This window comes from Aulostomus chinensis, chromosome 1 (assembly GCF_037954235.1).
Source record: "Aulostomus chinensis isolate RoL2024-O1b breed Wild chromosome 1, RoL_Achi_v1.0, whole genome shotgun sequence".
Taxonomy (NCBI): Eukaryota; Metazoa; Chordata; class Actinopteri; order Syngnathiformes; family Aulostomidae; genus Aulostomus; species Aulostomus chinensis.
In genome coordinates, this window is record NC_141320.1 from 22,455,738 (window position 1) to 22,471,532 (window position 15,795).

Consider the following 15,795-nt stretch of genomic DNA (forward strand, 5'->3'; position numbering starts at 1 on the left):
GGACATTTTCCCACCGGGTGCAAGTGCAACTTCATACTCATGCTAGCTATAAATCTGGGAATTCATCTATATTTTGAAACAAAACATTCTCAAGTCAAGTCCATTTTAATTAAAGTGCAAGAGCAAAAGAATGAAACAAATGTACTGTGGCAGGATAGCGCTACACTCCCCACCGTGAGGGGCAGTGTGGAAGACGATGGTGAGTGGTCACCTAGAAGTAGACCTGGTCCGACCCTTCTCCATCCTTTCCACTTCCTCTCCCTCCTTTACAGAGAAGACAGCCGTGCGTGGTGGCGTCTCGCTGGTCAGCAGATTTGTTACAAACAAAGGTATGCATGCTTGCTCTGCTCCATTATTCAGTGTCCTGGGCCCCCTGTTTACTCCAGTTTTGCTCCGTCCAGCGGTGTGGTGTTACCGGGAGCTGGGCTGTCTCCCTTGGGCCGGTGTGTGCGTGGTGCCCTTTCTGTGGGTAAGACGCGTAGTTGTCTGCCTTTCATATCAAGCTGCCGATGGTCTGTGGTGTTCTGATTATCCTCTCCCGGCCATCGTTTGTGTAGTCTGGGCTGCGGGCTTCCTCCTCCTGCCTCGTCTGACGCCACGATTCTGCTCTCCGGTAGGAAATGTTTATTCTTAGCTTTTGTGATTCTGTAATGCCCTTCATCCACATTTTAATTAGGTTAACTTGTTTATTTTGCAGTGCGCAGCCGTCAATTGCTGCTGTGAGCCTCGCTGCTGTTTTGGTTCTTCCTCTTCTCCTCTTCTTCAGTCTGGATTCTTGCTGATTCGGCTCATAACGGCTCTGATCCCAGTAACGGCGGTTAAAGCCGTGCACTACGGCCTTTATAAGAGCCTCAACGTGGGCCAAGAGAGGGCATCCCGACCCTCATCGGCGCTGAGCCATCCCCCTTGGAGACTGGTTTTAATTAGAGGGGCAGACATTTCCTTAATTACTTGAGTTTATTCCTTTTCTATTTGTTATTCCTTTCTTTGAATTATTATTGTTAGTTTTTGTGGGTTACATTTGATTTATTGTTTAAAACCCTTATTATTATTATTGTTATTATTATTATAATTATTATTATTATTATTATTATTATAGCCTTCTGCTCCCCATTTTGATCATTTGGATTTAAAATAGTTTCTGTTGGGTTATTTGTGGTAGCGATATTTAGTTCGTGAGTGAGGGTTGCCTTGATTTCATGTTTTTAATGGTGTTCTTTTCTTTTCTTTGACAGGTGTTGAGGGCCCAGAGCAGCAGCGGTCCCCCTGGTGGTGGTTCCTTATTCATGTTTTTTTGGTTTGCTGTGTCACGGGTGCAGTGTAGTTTTTTTGGATCCCTCCCCTTTTCGTCATCGCTGTCGTGGTAAGCCCCAGCCCTGTCCCCTTTTCCTTTTGGTAATTCCTCTTGCACTCCTTATTATATCCATTGGTATTCATTTAGTCTGTTGCTCATTTTAAACTATTTTTCGAATAAAAGTATTTTATAATTGGAAATCACGATCCTTTCCTGTTGTGTCTCTTGAACTGTGTGCCTTTGTTCAAGTGGAAGCCCGGTCATTTTGAAATTTTGTTTATATCCTGGGGTGAAAGCCCCCAGGTGGCGTTGTTGGCAACTGTTCCCCACCGCTCGCCTTGCCACACTACGAACCTTAAAATAATGCGACAGTGATGTCAGAAGAATTGCTAATGAACACAAAATAATGCTACAGTGATGTAGTAAGAGTTGCTAATGAACTCAAAATGATGCTAACAGTAATGGAGTGAAAGTTTCGAATAACCTCAAAGTGATGCTTACAGTCATGTAGTAAGAGTTGCTACGAACCTAAAAATAATGCGACAGTAATGTAGTAAAAGTTGCTACGAACCTCAAAATATTGCGACAGTGTTGTCGGAAGAAATGCTAATGAACTCAAAATGATGCTAACAGTAATGTAGTGATAGTTGCTATTCAACTCACTGATGCTTACAGTAATGTAGGAAGTGTTTCGAACAACCTCAAAGTGATGCTGACAGTCATGTCGTAAGAGTTGCTACTAACCTCAATTTAATGCAACAGCGATGTCGTAAGAATTGCTAATTAACTCAAAATGATGCGAACAGTAATGTAGTGATAGTTGCTAATAAACTCAAAGTGATGCTGACAGTAATGTAGTAAGAGTTGCTACGAACCTCAAAATAATGCGACAGTGATGTCAGAAGAATTGCTAATGATCTCAAAATGATGCGACAGTGATGTAGTAAGAATTGCTAATGAACTCAAAATGATGCTAACAGTAATGGAGTGAAAGTTTCGAATAACCTCAAAGTGATGCTTACAGTCATGTAGTAAGAGTTGCTACGAACCTAAAAATAATGCGACAGTAATGTAGTAAAAGTTGCTACGAACCTCAAAATATTGCGACAGTGTTGTCGGAAGAAATGCTAATGAACTCAAAATGATGCTAACAGTAATGTAGTGATAGTTGCTATTCAACTCACTGATGCTTACAGTAATGTAGTAAGTGTTTCGAACAACCTCAAAGTGATGCTGACAGTCATGTCGTAAGAGTTGCTACTAACCTCAATTTAATGCAACAGCGATGTCGTAAGAATTGCTAATTAACTCAAAATGATGCGAACAGTAATGTAGTGATAGTTGCTAATAAACTCAAAGTGATGCTGACAGTAATGTAGTAAGAGTTGCTACGAACCTCAAAATAATGCGACAGTGATGTCAGAAGAATTGCTAAAGATCTCACAATGATGCAACAGTGATTAAGTAAGAATTGCGAATGAACTCAAAATGATGCTTCCAGTAATGGAGTGAACGTTTCGAATAACCTCAAAGTGATGCTGAAAGTCATGTAGTAAGAGTTGCTAAGAACCTCAAAATAATGCGACAGTGATGTCGTAAGAATTGCAAAATAACTCAAAATGATGCGAACAGTAATGTAGTGATAGTTGCTAATAAACTCAAAGTGATGCTGACAGTAATGTAGTAAGAGTTGCTACGAACCTCAAAATAATGCGACAGTGATGTCAGAAGAATTGCTAAAGATCTCACAATGATGCAACAGTGATTAAGTAAGAATTGCTAATGAACTCAAGATGATGCTAACAGTAATGTAGTGATAGTTGCTAATCAACTCAGTGATGCGTAAAGTAATGTAGTAAGTGTTTCGAACAGCCTCAAAGTGATACTGACAATCATGTAGTAAGAGTTGCTAATGAACTAAATTTAATGCTACAGTGATGTCATAAGAATTGCTAATGAACTCAAAATGATGCTAACAGTAATGTAGTGATAGTTGCTAATAAACTCAAAGTGATACTGACAGTAATGTAGTAAGAGTTGCTACGAACCTTTAAATAATGCAACAATAATGTAGTAAGAGTAGATACGATCCTCAAAATAATGTGACAGTGATGTCAGATGAATTGCTAATGATCTCAAAATGATGCAACAGTGATGTAGTAAGAATTGCTAAGGAACTCAAAATGATGCTAACAGTAATGGAGTGAAAGTTTTGAATAACCTAAAAGTGATGCTGACAGTAATGTAGTAAGAGTTGCTACGAACCTCAAAATCATGCAACAGTTATGTCAGAAGAATTGCTAAAGATCTCAAAATGATGCTACAGTGATTTAGTAAGAATTGCTAATGAACTCAAAATGATGCTAACAGTAATGGATTGAAAGTTTTGAATAACCTCAAAGTGATGCTGACAGTAATGTAGTGATAGTTTCTAATCAACTCAGTGATGCTTACAGTCATGTAGTAAGAGTTGCTACGAACCTCAAAATAATGCCACAGTAATGTAGTAAAAGTTGCTACGAACCTCAAAATATTGCGACAGTGATGTCAGAAGAATTGCTAATGAACTCAAAATGATGCGACAGTGATTTAGTAAGAATTGCTAATGTACTCAAAATGATGCTAACAGTAATGGAGTGAAAGTTTCAAATAACCTCAAAGTGATGCTGACAGTCATGTCGTAAGAGTTGCTGTGAACCTAAAAAATAATGCGACAGTGATGTCGGAAGAATTGCTGATGATCTCAAAATGATGCTACAGTGATTTAGTAAGAATTGCTAATGAACTCAAAATGATGCTAACATTAATGGAGTGAAAGTTGCTAATAAACTCAAAGTGATGCTGACAGTAATGTAGTAAGAGTTGCTACGAACCTTTAAATAATGCAACAGTCATGTAGCAAGAGTTAATACAAACCTCAAAATATTGCGACAGTGATGTCGGAAGAATTGCTAATGATCTCAAAATGATGCGACAGTAATGTAGTAAAAGTTGCTACGAACCTCAAAATATTGCGACAGTGTTGTCGGACGAATTGCGAATGAACTCAAAATGATGCTAACAGTAATGTAGTGATAGTAGCTAATCAACTCAGTGATGCTTACAGTAATGTAGTAAGTGTTTCGAACAACCTCAAAGTGATGCTGAGAGTCATGTCGCAAGAGTTGCTACGAACCTCAAAATAATGCGACAGTGATGTCAGAAGAATTGCTGAAGATCTCAAAATGATGCGACAGTGATTAAGTAAGAATGGCTAATGAACTCAATTTAATGCTACAGTGATGTCGTAAGAATTGCTAATGAACTCAAAATGATGCTAACAGTAATGTAGTGATAGTTGCTAATCAACTCAGTGATGCTTACAGTCATGTAGTAAGAGTTTCATAAAACTTCAAAGTGATGCTGACAGTCATGTAGTAAGAGTTGCAAATGAACTCAATTTAATGCTACAGTGATGTCGTAAGAATTGCTAATTATCTCAAAATGATGCGACAGTGATGTAGTAAGAATTGCTAATGATCTCAAAATAATGTGACAGTGATGCAGCAAGAATTGGTAATGAAGTCAAAATGATGCTAACAGTAATGGAGTGAAAGTTTCGAATAATCTCAAAGTGATGTTGAAAGTCATGTAATAAGAGTTGCTACGAACCTTAAAATAATGCAACAGTAATGTAGTAAAAGTTGCAACTAAGCCCCAAAATAATGCGACAGTGATGTCGGAAGAATTGCTAATGAACTCAAAATGATGCTAACAGTAATGGAGTGAAATTTTCGAACAACCTCAAAGTGAGGCTGACAGTCATGTAGTAAGTGTTTGGAACAACCTCAAAGTTATGCTGACAGTCATGTAGTAAGAGTTGCTACGAACCATATACTAATGCAACAGTAAAGTAGTAATTGTTGCTACGAATATCAAAATAATGCCACAGTGATTTCAGAAGAATTGGTAATGATCTCAAAATGATGCGACAGTGATGTGGTGATAGTTGCTAATAAACTTCGTGATGCCTACAGTAATGTAGTAAGTGTTTCGAACAACCTCAAAGTGATGCTGACAGTATTGTAGTAAGAGCTATGAACCTCCAAATAATGCGACAGTGATGTCAGAAGAATTGCTAATGATCTCAAAATGATGCGACAGTGTTGTAATGAGGGTTGCTATTTACCTAAGAAATGATGCTACAGTGATGTGGTGAGAGTTGCTACGAATCTCAAAATGATGCTACAGTGATGTAATGAGGGGTGCTATTTACCTAAGAAATGATGCTACAGTGATGTGGTGAGAGTTGCTACGATCCTCAAAATGATGCGACAGTGATGTAGTGAGAGTTGCTACGATCCTCAAAATGATGCTACAGTGATGTCGCGAGAGTTGCGACTATCCTCAAAATGATGCGACAGTTATGTAGTGAGAGTTGCTACGATCCTCAAAATGATGCCACAGTAATGTCGCGAGAGTTGCGACTATCCTCAAAATGATGCGACAGTTATGTAGTGAGAGTTGCTACGATCCTCAAAATGATGCGACAGTGATGTGGTGAGAGTTACTACGATCCTTAAAATGAGGTGGCAGTGATGTAGTGAGAGTTGATACTAATCTCAAAATGATGCTGACAGTGATGTCGTGAGAGTTGATAGTAATTTCAAAATCACGCGAAAGTGATGTAATGAGAGTTGCTACAAACCTAAGAAGTGATGCTACAGTGATGTGGTGAGAGTTGATAGTAATTTCAAAATAATGCTAAAGGGGTGTAATGAGAGTTGCTACTTCCCTAAGAAATTATGCTACAGTGATGTAGTCAGAGTTGCTACGAACCGCAAAATGATGTTACAGTGATATTATGAGGGTTGCTATTTACCTAAGAAATGATGCTACAGTGATGTGGTGAGAGTTGCTACGAACCGCAAAATGATGCTACAGTGATGTAATGAGGGTTGCTACGATCCTCAAAATGATGCGACAGTGATGTGGTGAGAGTTGATAGTAATTTCCATATCACGCTAAAGTGATGTAATGACAGTTGCTACTTTCCGAAGAAATGATGCTACAGTGATGTGGTGAGAGTTGCGACGAACCTCAAAATGATGCTACAGTGATGTAGTGAGAGTTGCTACGATCCTCAAAATGATGGTACAGTGATGTAATGAGGGTTGCTATTTACCTAAGAAATGATGCCACCGTGATGTGGTGAGAGTTGCTACGAACCTTAAATTGATGCTACAGTGATGTGGTGAGAGTTGCGACGAACCTAAAAATGATGCTACAGTGATGTAGTGAGAGTTGCTACGAATCTCAAAATGATGCTACAGTAATGTAGTGAGAGTTGCTACGATCCTCAAAATGATGCTAAAGTGATGTAATGAGATTTGCTACAAACCTAAGAAGTGATTCTACAGTGATGTGGTGAGAGTTGATAGTAATTTTAAAATAATGCTAAAGCGGTGTAATGAGAGTTGCTACAAACCTAAGAAATGATGCTACAATGATGTCGCGAGAGTTGCGACTATCCTCAAAATGATGCGACAGTGATGTAGTGAGAGTTGCTACGATCCTCAAAATTATGCTGACAGTGATGTGGTGAGAGTTGCTACGAATCTCAAAATGATGCTACAGTAATGTCGCGAGAGTTGCGACTATCCTCAAAATGAGGTGGGAGTGATGTAGTGAGAGTTGATACTAATCTCAAAATGATGCTGACAGTGATGTGGTGAGAGTTGATAGTAATTTCAAAATCATGCTAAAGTGATGTAATGAGAGTTGCTACAAACCTAAGAAGTGATGCTACAGTGATGTGGTGAGAGTTGATAGTAATTTCAAAATAATGCTCAAGGGATGTAATGAGAGTTGCTACTTCCCTAAGAAATGATGCTACAGTGATGGAGTGAGAGTTGCTACGAACCGCAAAATGATGCTACAGTGATATAATGAGGGTTGCTATTTACCTAAGAAATGATGCTACAGTGATTTGATGAGAGTTGCTACGAACCTCAAAATGATGCTACAGTGATGTAATGAGGGTTGCTACGATCCTCAAAATGATGCGACAGTGATGTAGGGAGAGTTGCGACTATCCTCAAAATGATGCGACAGTGATGTAGTGAGAGTTGCTACGAATCTCAAAATCATGCTACAGTAATGTCGTGAGAGTTGCGACTATCCTCAAAATGATGCGACAGTGATGTAGTGAGAGTTGCTACGATCCTCAAAATGATGCTAAAGTGATGTAATGAGAGTTGCTAAAAACCTAAGAAGTGATGCTACAGTGATGTGGTGAGAGTTGATAGTAATTTCAAAATAATGCTGAAGCGGTGTAATGAGAGTTGCTACTTCCCTAAGAAATGATGCTACAATGATGTGGTGAGAGTTGCGACGAGCCGCAAAATGATGCTACAGTGATGTAGTGAGAGTTGCTACGAATCTCAAAATCATGCTACAGTAATGTCGTGAGAGTTGTGACTATCCTCAAAATGATGCGACAGTGATGTAGTGAGAGTTGCTACGATCCTCAAAATGATGCTAAAGTGATGTAATGAGACTTGCTACAAACCTAAGAAGTGATGCTACAGTGATGTGGTGAGAGTTGATAGTAATTTCAAAATAATGCTGAAGCGGTGTAATGAGAGTTGCTACTTCCCTAAGAAATGATGCGACAATGATGTAGTGAGAGTTGCTACGAGCCGCAAAATGATGCTACAGTGATGTAATGAGAGTTGCTACTTCCCGAAGAAATGATGCTACAGTGATGTGGTGACAGTTTCTACGAACCTCAAAATGATGCCACAGTGATGTAATGAGGGTTGCTATTTAACTAAGAAATGATGCTACAGTGATGTGGTGAGAGTTGCTACGAACCTCAAAATGATGCTCAAGTGATGTGGTGAGAGTTGCTACGAACCGCAAAATGATGCGACAGTGATATAATGAGGGTTGCTATTTACCTAAGAAATGATGCTACAGTGATGTGGTGAGAGTTGCTACGAACCTCAAAATGATGCTACAGTGATGTAATGAGGGTTGCTATTTACCTAAGAAATGATGCTACAGTGATGTGGTGAGAGTTGCTACGAATCTCAAAATGATGCTACAGTGATGTAATGAGGGTTGCTATTTACCTAAGAAATGATGCTGCAGTGATGTGGTGAGAGTTGCTACGAATCTCAAAATGATGCGACAGTGATGTAGTGAGAGTTGCTACGATCCTCAAAATGATGCTAAAGTGATGTAATGAGAGTTGCGACAAACCTAAGAAGTGATGCTACAGTGATGTAGTGACAGTTGCTACGAACCGCAAAATGATGCTCCAGTGATATAATGAGGGTTGCTATTTACATAAGAAATGATGCTACAGTGATGTGGTGAGAGTTTATAGTAATTTCAAAATAATGCTAAAGCGGTGTAATGAGAGTTGCTACTTCCCTAAGAAATGATGCTACAATGATGTCGCGAGAGTTGCGACTATCCTCAAAATGATGCGACAGTGATGTAGTGAGAGTTGCTACGATCCTCAAAATGATGCGACAGTGATGTGGTGAATGTTGCTACGATCCTTAAAATGAGGTGGCAGTGATGTAGTGAGAGTTGATAGTAATTTCAAAACCACGCTAAAGTGATGTAATGAGAGTTGCTACAAACCTAAGAAGTGATGCTACAGTGATGTGGTGAGAGTTGATACTAATTTCAAAATCACGCTAAAGTGATGTAATGAGAGTTGCTACTTCCCTCAGAAATGATGCTACAGTGATGTAGTGAGAGTTGCTACGAACCGCAAAATGATGCTACAGTGATATAATGAGGATTGCTATTTACCTAAGAAATAATGCTACAGTGATGTGGTGAGAGTTTCTACAAACTTCAAAATGATGCTACAGTGATGTAATGAGGGTTGCTACGATCCTCAAAATGATGCGACAGTGATGTGGTGAGAGTTGATAGTAATTTCCATATCACGCTAAAGTGATGTAATGAGAGTTGCTACTTCCCTAAGAAACGATGCTACAGTGATGTGGTGAGAGTTGCGACTATCTTCAAAATGATGCTACAGTGATGTAGTGAGAGTTGCTACGAACCGCAAAATGATGCTACAGTGATATAATGAGGGTTGCTATTTACCGAAGAAATAATACTACAGTGATATGGTGAGAGTTGCTACGAACTTCAAAATGATGCTACAGTGATGTAATGAGGGTTGCTATTTACCGAAGAAATAATACTACAGTGATATGGTGAGAGTTGCTACGAACTTCAAAATGATGCTACAGTGATGTAATGAGGGTTGCTACGATCCTCAAAATGATGCGACAGTGATGTGGTGAGAGTTGCTACTTTCCTAAGAAATGATACTACAGTGATGTGGTGAGAGTTGCTAAGAACCTCAAAATGATGCTACAGTGATGTAATGAGGGTTGCTATTTACCTAAGAAATGATGCTACAGTAATGTCGTGAGAGTTGCTACGAACCTCAAAATGATGCTAAAGTGATGTAATGAGAGTTGCTACAAACCCTAAGAAGTGATGCTACAGTGATGTGGTGAGAGTTGAAAGTAATTTCAAAATAATGCTAAAGCAGTGTAATGAGAGTTGCTACTTCCCTAAGAAATGAAGCTATAATGATGTCGCGAGAGTTGCGACTATCCTCAAAATGATGCGACAGTGATGTAGTGAGAGTTGCTACGATCCTCATAATTATGCTACAGTGATGTGGTGAGAGTTGCTACGAATCTCAAAATGATGCTACAGTAATGTCGCGAGAGTTGCGACTATCCTAAAAAATGATGCGACAGTGATGTAGTGAGAGTTGCTACGATCCTCAAAATTATGCTACAGTGATGTGGTGAGAGTTGCGACTATCCTCAAAATGATGCGACAGTGATGTAGTGAGAGTTGCTACGATCCTCAAAATGATGCTAAAGTGATGTAATGAGACTTGCTACAAACCTAAGAAGTGATGCTACAGTGATGTGGTGAGAGTTGATAGTAATTTCAAAATAATGCTGAAGCGGTGTAATGAGAGTTGCTACTTCCCTAACAAATGATACTACAATGATGTAGTGAGAGTTGCTACGAGCCGCAAAATGATGCTACAGTGATATAATGAGCGTTGCTACTTCCCTAAGAAATGATGCTACAGTGATGTGGTGACAGTTTCTACGAACCTCAAAATGATGCTACAGTGATGTGGTGAGAGTTGCTACGAACCGCAAAATGATGCTACAGTGATGTGGTGAGAGTTGCTACGAACCGCAAAATGATGCTACAGTGATATAATGAGGGTTGCTATTTACCTAAGAAATGATGCTACAGTGATGTGGTGAGAGTTGCTACGAACCTCAAAATGATGCTACAGTGATGTAATGAGGGTTGCTATTTACCTAAGAAATGATGCTACAGTGATGTGGTGAGAGTTGCTACGAATCTCAAAATGATGCTACAGTGATGTAATGAGGGTTGCTCTTTACCTAAGAAATGATGCTACAGTGATGTGGTGAGAGTTGCTACGAATCTCAAAATGATGCGACAGTGATGTAGTGAGAGTTGCTACGATCCTCAAAATGATGCTAAAGTGATGTAATGAGAGTTGCGACAAACCTAATAAGTGATGCTACAGTGATGTAGTGACAGTTGCTACGAACCGCAAAATGATGCTACAGTGATGTGGTGAGAGTTGCTACGAACCGCAAAATGATGCACCAGTGATATAATGAGGGTTGCTATTTACATAAGAAATGATGCTACAGTGATGTGGTGAGAGTTGATAGTAATTTCAAAATAATGCTAAAGCGGTGTAATGAGAGTTGCTACTTCCCTAAGAAATGATGCTACAATGATGTCGCGAGAGTTGCGACTATCCTCAAAATGATGCTACAGTGATGTAATGAGAGTTGCTACGAATCTCAAAATGATGCCACAGTAATGTCGCGAGAGTTGCGACTATCCTCAAAATGATGCGACAGTTATGTAGTGAGAGTTGCTACGATCCTCAAAATGATGCGACATTGATGTGGTGAGAGTTGCTACGATCCTTAAAATGAGGTGGCAGTGATGTAGTGAGAGTTGATAGTAATTTCAAAATCACGCTAAAGTGATGTAATGAGAGTTGCTACAAACCTAAGAAGTGATGCTACAGTGATGTGGTGGGAGTTGATACTAATCTCAAAATGATGCTGACAGTGATGTCGTGAGAGTTGATAGTAATTTCAAAATCACGCTAAAGTGATGTAATGAGAGTTGCTACAAACCTAAGAAGTGATGCTACAGTGATGTGGTGGGAGTTGATAGTAATTTCAAAACGATGCTACAGTGATGTAGTGACAGTTGCTACGAACCGCAAAATGATGCTACAGTGATATAATGAGGGTTGCTATTTACCTAAGAAATAATGCTACAGTGATGTGGTGAGAGTTGCTACGAACTTCAAAATGATGCTACAGTGATGTAATGAGGGTTGCTACGATCCTCAAAATGATGCGACTGTGATGTGGTGAGAGTTGATAGTAATTTCCATATCACGCTAAAGTGATGTAATGAGAGTTGCTACTTTCCTAAGAAATGATGCTACAGTGATGTGGTGAGAGTTGCGACTATCCTCAAAATGATGCTACAGTGATGTAGTGAGAGTTGCTAGGAATCTCAAAATGATGCTACAGTAATGTACTGAGAGTTGCTACAAACCTAAGAAGTGATGCTACAGTGATGTTGTGAGAGTTGATAGTAATTTCAAAATAATGCTAAAGGGGATGGAATGAGAGTTGCTACTTCCCTAAGAAATGATGCTACAATGATGTCGCGAGAGTTGCGACTATCCTCAAAATGATGCTACAGTGATGTGGTGAGAGTTGCTACGAATCTCAAAATGATGCTCCAGTAATGTCGCGAGAGTTGCGACTATCCTCAAAATGATGCGACAGTAATGTCGTGAGAGTTGCTACGAACCTCAAAATGATGCTACAGTGATGTAGTGAGAGTTGCTACGAACGTAAGAAATGATGCGACAGTGATGTGATAATTGCGATGAAGCTTATAATGAAACTACAGTGATGTAGTGAGAGTTGCTACGAACCTCAAAATGATGCAGGGTGACTTTGTGGAAAGTCTTGCACTCCCAACACAATCATTCTCACTAATGCAGTGACAGGTCAGAGCCAAGGGAGCCTCCATGTCCACAGATGTCCACATGGCAGCTGGACTTCCTTTTTCACTCCTTCCCGTTCCTCCTGGTACTTTTTGGCCACCGTTTGTTTGATGGTCTGAAAATGACACCCAGAGTAAATCAATACATTGAAATTAGAGATGAAATAAACTGGAGATATCAACGACTGCTTTAGATCATTTCCACACAAACCTTTCTGGTTGGCAAACATATGAGGCTCAAGGACCTGAACCAGTTCCCTGAACCCTTCCCTCTCAACAGTGCTGAGGGGCTGGCAGTCCTTCAGGATCAAATTCAGCAGAGCCTCATCCAGCATCTGCTTCCTGGAAGCTGGATGGTTAAAGATGAAGGAGAGAAGAAATGAAGAGGAATTAATGATCAATGAAGCAACTGTGAGTCAGTTGGAGAGTGGCTGTATACCTGAGTTCATCCTGGTGGATCTGGGACTTCATTCTCATGCCTGGCCCCATCATGCCTCAGCACTGAAGAGGTGCTTTTGTTGAGATGAGACGCTTCTGTCCAACAAATGAGACATTCAACCTGCAGAAAAGAACATGAGTACTCAGCTAAAAGTTCCTTTCTTCATGGTGACTGGTGTTTCTTAGTCTTAGACCACCAGGTTTCCAATGAGGTGTATCGGATACGTTGTTGTGTGCCGCTGAAATCCGTCCAATTCCGGCGTTGTTTCCTGATGAAATGTGTTTGCCTTAAAGCTCATTAAAGTGTTGAACCACAATATCGTTCACCATAACTGAGTCAACTTCAAGATAACCTACTTCTACATTCCAGTCCCGGCTGCTCCTGTTCTGCTGCAGTCCAGAAAACAACAACCCGATACAATTGGCGCTCCTTCCCACAGCTCCGGTCCGGATCCGCATGGTTCCGCTGACTGACTGTGAGACGCGCTCCCTCCAGAGTGGCACAGCCCGATGGAGGTCCTTATCTGGCACGGGGGCGTAAAACAGGTGCGACTGAAAAGCCTGGTTTATTCTGCGTCGAGGGAACGCGTTGCTCTGCAATACACCGCCAAGCCGCTAGGGGGTGGGGTTTGTCTTTGTATTGTTTACGGGGCTCTTGTCGGATTCCTTGGTTTTCTTCCGGTCACAGACAACAATTGTTGGCCATTTGTCAGTCTTTGTAGTGCCGCGAATAATCCTTTCTTCTGCTTGGTCCATTTTTTCTTGGAGCTTTCACCACAGAAACTTTGAAAATGGCGGTGTTGTTGTGCTGCGACTGAACCGGAAATGACGTTTTGAGCGGCCTAATCACAGTCCTCGACGTTGACGTCACCACGCGTCGACGCGACGCGTAGCCAGGATATTTTAGAGGCGCGCGTCCGGCTACGGCGTAAGGTTCGCGTGGACGGCGTAGGTACGGCGACTACGCGACTCAGAAGCATAAATCAGGCTTTACAGTCGAAAAGGAAGTTAGCATGTCAGGGATGAGACACCCTCATCGTCCAACAGGAAGTTAGCATGTCAGGGATGAGACACCCATATAGTCCAACAGGAAGTTAGCATGTCAGGGATGAGACACGCTTATCGTCCAACAGGAAGTTAGCATGTCAGGGATGAGACACCCTGATAGTCCAACAGGAAGTTAGCATGTCATGGATGAGACACCCTGATAGTCCAACAGGAAGTTAGCATGTCATGGATGAGACACCCTGATAGTCCAACAGGAAGTTAGCATCTCCATGGTTCCCTTGACCAGAAGCCAGTGGGATCGTTCCATTCTGACATCTTGATTGACATTTGTCCTTCTCTTAGCTAAATAGCTGGCAATCATTTGAAAAAAACCTTGATTTACTTTTTCTATTTTGATCTTCAGCTCATTTGCATACTTTTGTTAAAATTCTCCCCTTTTTTGTTTGTTTGTTTTTTGCTGCTGTTTTTAGCACAAAGTCCACCTGGTGCCTAAAGACCAGTTCAGCATGGACTACGTTGAACCTTCAGTCTGCTGCATCAGCACCCATAGATGGTTCCCCCCTGACAGGAGGATTCTGGTGAGGAACATTAGTGGGACAGCGCTCTTGTTAGAACGGTTCTGATCCACCTTCCCTCCCCTTGTAGCTCCTCCTGTGTCCCCTCAGCGCTCTTGTTAGAACGGTTCTGATCCACCTTCCCTCCCCCTGTAGCTCCTCCTGTGTCCCCTCAGCGCTCTTGTTAGAACGGTTCTGATCCACCTTCCCTCCCCCTGTAGCTCCTCCTGTGTCCCCTCAGCGCTCTTGTTAGAACGGTTCTGATCCACCTTCCCTCCCCCTGTAGCTCCTCCTGTGTCCCCTCAGGCTCTTGTTAGAAGGGTTCTGATCCACCTTCCCTCCCCCTGTAGCTCCTCCTGTGTCCCCTCAGAGCTCTTGTTAGAACGGTTCTGATCCACCTTCCCTCCCCCTGTAGCTCCTCCTGTGTCCCCTCAGCGCTCTTGTTAGAAGGGTTCTGATCCACCTTCCCTCCCCCTGTAGCTCCTCCTGTGTCCCCTTAGCGCTCTTGTTAGAACGGTTCTGATCCACCTTCCCTCCCCCTGTAGCTCCTCCTGTGTCCCCTCAGCGCTCTTGTTAGAAGGGTTCTGATCCACCTTCCCTCCCCCTGTAGCTCCTCCTGTGTCCCCTTAGCGCTCTTGTTAGAACGGTTCTGATCCACCTTCCCTCCCCCTGTAGCTCCTCCTGTGTCCCCTCAGCGAACCGTTATAACAAGAGCGCTGAGGGGACACAGGAGGAGCTACAGGGGGAGGGAAGGTGGAAGCTGACGGCTGCTGAGTGAGTGAGTTTACGACGCTCCCACCACTGCTGCTGGATTGATTCAACACATCTGGAATATTTAGATTCATTCTGGGTCAACATCTGCATCTGTTGAAGTCCTCAGTCTCCATGCAGGTGGTGTTGTTCCAGATAAAAGGTCTCAATAACAGCATCACTCCAGGTGAAACCATTCCAAAGAAGGCTAAGTGGAGCTGGCATATCAGCCCCCAATGGAAGCCTGCTGCTGCTGCCAAGCTCTCCATGTCATCATGGAAAAGTTGATTGTTCAACTCAATGTTTTTCCCATTGGGAGGAGATTTGTTGTTCCACCATGAAGTCTTTTCTTGTGATGAGTTTGTGTGTTGTAGTAGCATGAAGATATCTTGTTATCATGATCAACTCATCTGGCCTGGTGGAAGAACGCTGCTGTGTTTGGATTCAGACGAGTCAAATCTGAACCAGGGACTTGTAGTTTTATCCTCTGTCTCCGGACTCATAAAATGGAGACCGGCCCAGTTTGACACTTTTGAACTCCTTCATGATGTTCAAATCTCATGACTGAGATTCGTGATTGGAAACATCGGCGGTTCAGGAAAGAAAACATGTACCATTGAA

At 41.5% G+C, this 15,795-nt stretch overlaps 1 long non-coding RNA gene across 1 annotated transcript; it reads left to right on the plus strand.

Annotated features, from left to right (window-relative positions):
• Window positions 1-271: 271 nt before the first annotated feature.
• LOC147270793 (uncharacterized) lies at window positions 272-14,431 on the plus strand. Its single transcript, XR_015115723.1, has 5 exons — window positions 272-329; window positions 402-469; window positions 558-613; window positions 698-1,363; window positions 14,341-14,431. It is a non-coding gene; the product is annotated as an uncharacterized LOC147270793 (long non-coding RNA).
• The last annotated feature ends 1,364 nt before the right edge of the window (window positions 14,432-15,795 follow it).